At 41.5% G+C, this 9172-nt stretch overlaps 1 protein-coding gene across 2 annotated transcripts in view; it reads left to right on the top strand.

Annotated features, from left to right (window-relative positions):
- IRF2 (interferon regulatory factor 2) overlaps positions 1–9172 on the top strand; it is an 80422-nt gene that overhangs the window by 582 nt on the left and 70668 nt on the right. The window lies entirely within an intron of this gene.

The following is a 9172-nucleotide window of genomic DNA, read 5'->3' as shown; positions in this document are numbered from 1 at the left end:
CCGGGCCCTCGGCCTTGCCCGCCGGGGCGGAGCGGAGCCCCTGGACACGGGCCCCTGCTGTGGGGCCGCCTCCGGCCTGCCTGTGATTGGGGGCCTGGGCCGCGGGCACCAGCGCCGGGGGGGTTACTGCCCTCGCCTGCGAGCCCGGGGGGGAGGTGTGTGTGGCCCCACCCCTCTTGTGTGTGTGTGTGAGACCCCACCTCTGTGTGAAACTGTGTGAGAGCCTGTGAGCGTGTGTGAACCCATGTGTGAGCCTGTGCACTTGTGTATGTGTGAGTTGTGAACCCATGTATGTCTGAGCCTATGTGTGTGCACGAGTGATCCCACCCCAGTTCCGGTATGGAGCCAGCGAGCCTTGCTGTGCGGCAGCTGAGATGACCTTGTTTACATCCATGATTCTCACCCAGGGAGCTGCACGGCGCGAGCCCTGCGAGGTGCACGCCCCAGATTCTCCCCATAAATGCAAGAGGCGAGGACTTCCTAGGGCAGCATCCGTTATTGCACCAGCTGGGATAGTGAGAGAAGCTTTCCAGCTTACGACATCATGGCTCCAGCGTCACTCCTCATGGCTCCAGCGTTGCTGTTATGACACCATCACCAGATAAACCCAGAGATGTTTGTATAGGAGCCAGGAGTGTTAAAAGCATCCTGGCCTGTTGGGGTCTTTCTGAGTCTCTGCAACAGAAGAACAGCTCTGTTAGTCTTCTGTAGTCAGAAACTGAGTGAAAGCTAAGAGCTGAGGTTGTCAGAGGGCTGCCTTGAGGCTGTTGAAGGGTGCTTTGAGGCTAGAAAGGGCAAGAATGACTAGTTTAGACCCTCAGAGGTATTTAGATGCTGTTACCCTATGGTGCTTGAAACAGTTGTGGCAAATAGTTGGACCTTCAGTGCTGCCTGACAACATGTTTATAGAAGCAGTTCTAGAAATAAGATTTGTTTTACAGTGAGTGCTTTAGGATTGTGGCATATACGGGGGAGTGATATAGAGTCTCGCACTACTGGAAAAAAAATGTCCTCCCGTGCAGCCTTCGACAACAACCAATTAGCAGTCCAGTCCTGCACACCTCTAATACCCGCCCAGAGCTGTGACATCAGTAGGCACAATTTTACCTTCATGGATCCAGTTGCAGGCCTGGAGCTATAATGCATATTTTAATTTTTTTAAAATCATTGCACCACTTGACCCTTGGTCTTTCAATTGGAACTGACATTTGAACTGTTCTTTACATATGATGTCACAGTATCTGCTTTTTCCTTTCTGGTGCATACAGTGTTAATCACACTCTGGATGATAGTGTTCAGGGTCTGCTTTGTTAATGCTATGTAGATGTACACCATCAGGGCAAGTTACTGGTCCTGAATATTTTCACCCACAAAATTGTTTGTGAATGCAGTAGGAATTATAGCTGTGTGCAAATCCAGGCTCAAGTACCAAGGGCCTCTCTGCCCCCCTCACCCAATGAATCCCTAGTGAGAGTGAAGTTGTTCAGCATGCCAAAATTGGATCCTCAGTGAGATTTAGGAGCCTAAATTCCTTTGAAGTCAGCTGGTGTTATGTACCTAGATAACTTTGAGGATCTGTTCCTGAGTTGGTTTATTTTACCTTAGATGCTTTAATTTCTTTTACACAAGATTTCTGACATGTAAAATACGTATATCATTATATTTAATAATATTGCATCTGAAATGAAATCCTGCATTTTCACAGGGAGACAGCATTGTCAGTGACATGAATAATTCAATGAAAACACATTTGGTCCATCTGAAGAAAACCGCAGACCAAGCTGTTCTAGTGCATTTATTCCTCTTTCCGTATTTAATATTGAGAACATAGGACTAGAAGGGACCTCCAGAACTGTGGAATCAAGTCCCCTGTGATCCATTTGCAGTCACTCAGATAGAAGAGGCTTATTGATTTTTGGGGTCAGAGTCTACCGCTTTCCTCCTGTTTAGTGTACACTTATAATTGTTAATGGTTATAAGTCTGCTGGGTCAAGATTTTTATACTGCATTTTCTTGAACATAGTAAAAATTTTAAGCTAGATTAAATATTGTATGTTTGAGTTTAGTAAAAAAATATTTAAAATAAAGCTCTTTAAGTTCTACATAGAATCCCCTTGGCAGAAAGTGAGCTAGTACTATAAGAAGAGAATTGACCACAGCAGAAAAATTTAAATTTACCATAGCAGGAAAATGGTGATATGGTTATAAAAGTCACACATTTTACCTTTAAGACAAATTATTTCTTTTTGAATCTGGATTTTTCCTATGCCTTGAAACATGGATAAGATTTCACTGTCCCTCTGCTTGACAATTTTGCATGCTCTTCTAGGACATATTAACCACATTAGTTTTCCCTCTCTGTGTAGTGATCAGCGAAGGATTCTTTTTAGCCAGTCTTGTCAGATTATCATTCCTTTACACTGGTAAAATGGAGCAAAAGGTCAGGATTTTCAGTCTGAGAGCAAGATTTCTTGACATTAATATTCAGTTGTCTGGCCAATACAGTAGTTTGTATTGTGCACAGCACTTTATCTAGGTAACAAACCCTTTAACATAATAAGCTGTTTTGTTTTTCTTTTTTCTCTGCCACTCTGCTTTTAGTTTGCAAACAGATACATGCTTAGTTTTAACCTAGTGAAGCTTTCTGTGGAAGCCAATGAAACAAACTATTCATGCACTCCAAGAAAAATGTGTCAGGTATTTCCAAGCTCCTAGCACTGGTCTTGAGCTGTGTAGATCTAGTTAAAAAAGAAAACTTTTAAAAGCATGGGGTTGTCTGTTTTGGTACAAAATAGGAAAACACCACTTCTTTCAAAGTCCTGTTGTGGCTGTAGACTTCAGAACCAAAGAATGACTTGAAGTAACCTGTATAATAATTAAGGTATATAAAGTACGTGTGGATGATTTATACTGCAAACACATGTTAACGTGACTTTGAGTCTGTACTTTCATACCTAAGGCTAAGCGCATATGTAAGCGGTTGAGGGCCTGAATTGTGTTAACAAAACCAGCAGGTGACCAAGTATATGTAGGAATCCTGTTAAGTTGCTGTGCACTGAATTGCGCTTAAATTAAAATCTCTCTTAGAAGAGGGATTGACTCTTTAAAAATATTGAAACAAACTTTTGATGTGTGTTTGTACTGGTGTGTGAGCAGTTAACTGTTTACACCTAGTAATTAAGGCTGCTTGTACATGCCATGGGGGTTTAATGTGGTTTAGTTCTCCCTAAATTGAAACGGTGGGTTTTTAAAAACACCGCTTCAATTTAGGGAGAATTAAACTGAACTAAACTCCGGTGGTGTGTACACAAGGGGTGGGGGGTTGGGGCCTCTTTGGCGGTGGGGGTGGTTTGGGGCGAGTTGCTGGCAAGCAGAGCAGTTCCTGAGCTGTGCAGGTCCCCCCCAGGTGGCACCCACCCGCTGGCACCCAGTCCAGGTGGTCTCGGGTGGTGGGGGGGGCGCAACAGCTGTGGAAGGAAGCCCCCCCCCCGCCTCCCCCCCAGCCGCAGAGGGAAGCACCAGGTCCCCGCACAACTCAGGCAGGCTCCAGGAAAGTTGGGGGTGGGAAAAATCAGGGTCTCTGCCTTTTTTTTTTTTTTTTTTTTTTTTTCAATTCAGTGGAGCCTGCCTGCATGGGCTGCTGCACAGGGCCCAACAAGCCCTAGGCACGCCAGCTTCCAGCGCCCCGTGCACTGTTTCACTTCGTTAGGTAGCAAACTAAAACACCTTGGAGGTGTTTTATCTTGCTACATACCAGAGTCATTTAAAGCCTGAAAAAGAGAAGGCTGAGTGGGGACTTGTTAGTAGTTTACCGCTACCTCAGGGGAGTACATCAGGGGCTCAGTGAACAAATGTTCACCAGGGTGCCCTTGGGGAGAGCCAGGGGTAATGGCCACAAACTCTTGGAAGACTGTTTCAGTCTCAACATTAGGAAAAACTTCTTCACAGTTGGGTGTTCAAACTGTGGAATAAGCTCGCTCCAGAGGTGGTGCAATTGCTTACCCTGGAAATCTTCAAGAGAAGACTGGGTAGTCATCTTGCTGGGGTCACCTCACCTCAGTTGCCTTTTCTGCCTGGTGCAAGGGGCTGGACCCCATGATCTTCTGAGGTCCCTTCTGGTCTTACAATCTATAAAAGCAGAATACACTGCTGAGCCATTAAAGTGGAATACGCCGCAAACCGCAATGCCATTAAAGTGGAATATGCCGCTGAATGTGCAAACAGCAACACCATTAAAGTGGTGCAAAAGGGCATTCAAGCTGCTTTAAAGGCCAATTTTGTGGCATATACAAAGGCCCTAATAATATATAGCACCCATAGCAGTTTCATTCCTGAATCTCAAAACATTTTTAAATGTTGTTGCCTGTAACTTACATCCAGGACAGGACATTTTATTCTAGTCTTATGAATGAGTTAAAAGGAAAAATGGCAGAAGGCAGGGTAGATTTGAACCTTATAGACTAACTAAATCAAATCTAGATAGCATATGCTTTTGTGAGCCCAAGCTCACTTCATCAGATGCTATGAAAGGACAGACTTACATGGTTCCGTGAAAGTCCTTTCACAGCATCTGATGAAGTGGGATTAGGCTCACAGAAGCTTGTTATATATGTCTGATTTAGTTTATAAGTTGCAAATCTACCCTGCCTTCTCTTATAGAAAAAGAATATAGTGATATTCCACTTTGTGTAAACTAGTCATTTACTGATCTTCTTTGTATTTTGGGGGCAGATTGCAGCAAATTTACAGCACTCATTAGCATAAAGCAGACATTTTATGTTGGAGCAGCTTGAACACACACATCCAAAAAATCTCTTGAATGTGACATGTTGCTTCACACAGTGTAGCATTATATAAAACTAAACCCTCACTCTATATAGCTCTAGCTTTTAGTTGATGCAGCACAAGAAACTTTTCCTAAGGCAGACAAGGTTTTTTGGGTAAATCTGATATCTTTTATTAGACCAACTCAAATAGTTGGAAAAATTCTTCTTGGCAAGCTTTTGGGTTTAAATACCCTTCGTTTCCTAATGTACTTGAACGAGGTATTTTGCCATAGGATATTGCCACTTTGTTTGTCATTTCCTAGGGATAGATTTTAGAGTTTTAAATATTACCTCTGATTTTGAACTGTAGTTATACACTAGACTTCTGTTAACATCAACTTTGCTTCTGCTAGCAAATTAGAATGACAGGAGTCTTTAAAAGTCCTATGCATATTAAAAATCACAGAGAACAAAAAGAGTATATGATTTCTTAGGAATTTCCAAGAAAACTCATTCACCTTGTGTAGTTCTGCTCTTTCATATGTGGGCTAGGTTTTCCTTGACTTTAAAGGAGCCAAGATGGCAGATTTGACTATATGTAGATTTTCTACATTCATTGTAGATATTAGAGACCAGCTGCTGATATCTGGATAAAGCCTTATTTCACCAATCATTCTATATGGAAGAAGAAAATTTAGGTAGGCAACTCAGTTACAGGTTTGACATTGCAGCAAACTTGGCCTGTAATTCGGTGGGCACATCTTACATTCAAGATCCATTAATTTATAAGAAGGCATTTTTAATGCATTCATTTATGGTCACTAGAATCTTTTGAAAACCAATGAAAGAAACATGGACCTAAATTAGATCCAAAATAAAATTTTTAAAAATAAGTTTTGAAAGAACCTATGTCCAAGAAAAAGGTTTTCTCATCTAAAAATCCATTAAGAACAGATGTTTTAAAATCAGTGAACGTTTCCCTGCAGTGTCTGAAATCCAAACATTGCAACATTTAAAACCTGAAAGCAAAACTAACTATAAAGAAAATAGAAACTAACTATAAATAAAAGTGAAACTAACTCCTTTGGTTTTCATTTTCCAGCTGACAGAAATGAAAATGTAAACACAGAGCATAAATAAGAAAGTGAAGCAAGCTTAAAAGGATTTAGATTTAGGTTGTTGGGTAAATCAGTTCTTGAATGAGGTGTTTGTGTGGTCCTCTCCTGTGACTGAGTACATGAGCAACAAATGGAAGTTGTGTCACAAATATTTTGGGCAAGATAAATTTTGTCATGTTGCTGAGGGTATGTATTAGGCATGTATCCTTTACTCTTAGAGGTTACATTTTTTAAAATGCTATGATAAATGTTTACACTGAGTAAAAATGATTAGTCATAACAGTCTAATGAATGCAAACCATTTACCTGCTTGATTCAATTACATTTTTTCAAAATTCTTTATACATGGGGGATAGAATAGTTCATAGGATCAGTAGTGCCATATAGAACTTTCCATCCGTATGTCACCAGTTCAGATCCAAGCCAGATTAGCAGTAACCACATAATGTTAGCAGCCAATGTCTGTTTGGTTGGTGGTGTGAAGTTAAGTTTCACTCATTTCCCTGTGGACTAGTGTCCAATTGAATGCCCCACTGTCACTTTTTTGGTCTAATTATCAGCATGCTAGTTTGCAGTCTCAACAAAAGGGCCAAGTAACAAACACTGAAGTATATAACACCTCACAGTTAAGTTCTGTGTCCCAAGAATATTCTGGGGACTGGATATTCATAAGAGGGGTTAATGAAATGTAGTCTTCTTAGATAGACCAGATTTAACCTGGTTGGATTACAAATAAAAATGGGCTCTGTGTATTTCAGTGGATATTTTGCACCTTGGCTGATGTCTGCTTGTGACTATTTTGGGGTAGAAGTATGGATTGAGACTTGAGACTCTGTCCATTTCTTTCAGTCACAGAAGGATATCACATTTACACAAGAACCTAAATTAAAAAATGAAGAAGTCTTTCCCACATCCTTTAACAGTGGGAAGAGCTATTGTTGTAACAGGGTTTACATCATATGATTTCAGTAAGGGATAATATTGAGTGTTTCATGTTCAGTACTTCCTTTAATGCGATTCTTTAACTAAGCTTACAAAAGGAGGCTGTTTTCCTTTTTTTGTTTTCCCCCATAATTTGAATTGACCAGTGTGTTTGTAATAATTAAACTAGTTAACCTATTTTTGGGTACACATCTGCTTCTTTCATGGTACTATTTTTGCAATCATAAATAAGTACATGTGACAGAAACATTTTCAGTATGCAGTCTGGATGATTCAGAACATTGCAGGCCTCATGTATAGTATGATTCTGTGTTCACCTTTAAATGCAGCGTTCTAATTAAGAAGTAGAGGTAGAATCTAATAACTAAAAATTGCATGTTGTTATCTTTAAAAATGAAACTTATAGACGAGTCTCAGGAAAATTACAGTACCTTTCCGATGAAGTGAGGGAAACCCCAGTCTCATTAAATGACTGCTATAGGTAGTGAGAAGTATAGGTAGTCTAAATATAGGCATGTGTGTCACTTACAACTCTGAATGCTGGGCTAACACACTGAAGTTGTTTTAACAAAAGTATAGGGGCAGGTTAGCTATTAACTTGAATGGCAGAAGCCGCCCATACTTGGACAATACAATAAAAGCTTTAAGCAAATATTAAATTGTACTTTAGTACAGCGCACAGTCTTTCCTCTGTGTTGCAGGGAACAATATATAAACCCACAAGTCCTGAGGATATCAGTGCGGGTCAACTGGATTACTGTATCACAATCAGCCCATAGCCACTGTTTCTTGAAACACATTTTACAGGGTACTTTTTTTAAACTGGCTGTTTGCCTCCTTGAGTGCCTTCAGAAACCTGAGCATAGGCTTAGTTATTCTACCCCCCTCACATCCCCTTAGATAGAACACCACTTTGAAGAGACTGAGATCATATGATAATTTTTTTAATCACTTTTTATTTTTTCTAGTGCAGTAAGCACTGACAGAGTTGGTGCTGCTAGACAGGATGTCAAGTTAGCGACTACTGTGGCTCTGAAATGTTTACAACCTAAGTTCCAATCCTGCAGATAGGTGTTGATGCTGCTGACCTCAATGGGACTACCTGTGCATAAAAGCTAAGTCCATGCATTACTGTATTTATTTACGTATAAAACAAGGTTCTCTCTCTATGAAAAAAAAAGCACCTCATATTATAATTACATCCAAGAAAGCATGATTAAATACATTGACTATCAAAACTGTTGCCAAAAGCAACGTGCTTAGTAATGGAAACTAACCGTGAAGCTGATTAAATGCAACCAATGCTGAGCACGGCTATAAAACACATGGCCCACACTGGACAAATATACTGATAGGAACCTACCACAAGGCTAGATTAGGCCAGCCTATCTGAATAAAATATATGGTAATTCCCATTGCATGTAGTCCCCCTCAGCTCAAACTTTTCAGGTCATGGTGTATCACTACACGGAATACGTTTTGACTTCCTCTTCACTCCCACAGCTGAGCAGCAACTTTCTTTCCCGTTTCCAGTAGTTCCTGTTTCTTCACCAACCTTAAATGCCTAGAAACCATCACCAAATGGGGCCCCAAACAGTTCACCTAGAATCCTCTGTTGCCCTCCCCTTTCACAGCCTTGTGTTTATGATTAATGTGGCCCTGCCCTCCATGAGGTGGAGTTGGATCAGGCTGCTCTGTGCCTTATCTGCATATAACATTTTGAAGCATCCCAGCCTGAGTTGGGGGCTAATTAGCACATGGATGCTTTGTGTAGGGGGTAACTGAAGTACACACACATGCTGAGCTCTGGGGTCACCGTGGCTTGAAATGCTGTTGATTCTGCTGAGCCCCAGCCCAGTGAACTGTAGGGTGCATCATGAGCCCTTTGGCTTTGGGCTAATCTGATGCATAGTTTTTAGTATATATTGCTTCTTGGTGGAAGGTGTATCCCTGTCCAATGCACTGTGGACAGGACACCTTATAAAAGTCTATAATAGCCTCCCAGTGGGCAGCTCCCCGTGGGAGGATCTTGGCTACATGGCTACTTTATGGAAATAGGGGATTTCTTCCTAGCTTGCTCCTGTGGGTGTTGGCTAAGCACAAGTAAGACTTGGGGGCATCCAAACCCCAAGACCTATGCACAGGCTTGGGCCTATGCATAGGATGCCTGCCAATGGATTTGGGAGTATCTAAAGCCCCAGGTTGAAAAGTCTGGGGTGGAGGACATTTGCCGGTTTTAGTGCCACCTATGGTGTTTGAACAATTGAATTTTGCTCAGTCGATTGGATTTGGAACTAGTTTGGCTTATTTGACCTGGAATACAACTTACCCCCCCCCCCCCCCCCC

The sequence above is a fragment of the Gavialis gangeticus genome, unplaced genomic scaffold, assembly GCF_001723915.1.
Source record: "Gavialis gangeticus isolate Ggan-Ray unplaced genomic scaffold, GavGan_comp1, whole genome shotgun sequence".
In the NCBI taxonomy this organism is placed as follows: Eukaryota; Metazoa; Chordata; order Crocodylia; family Gavialidae; genus Gavialis; species Gavialis gangeticus.
This window is presented reverse-complemented; position numbering and strand designations above follow the sequence as displayed.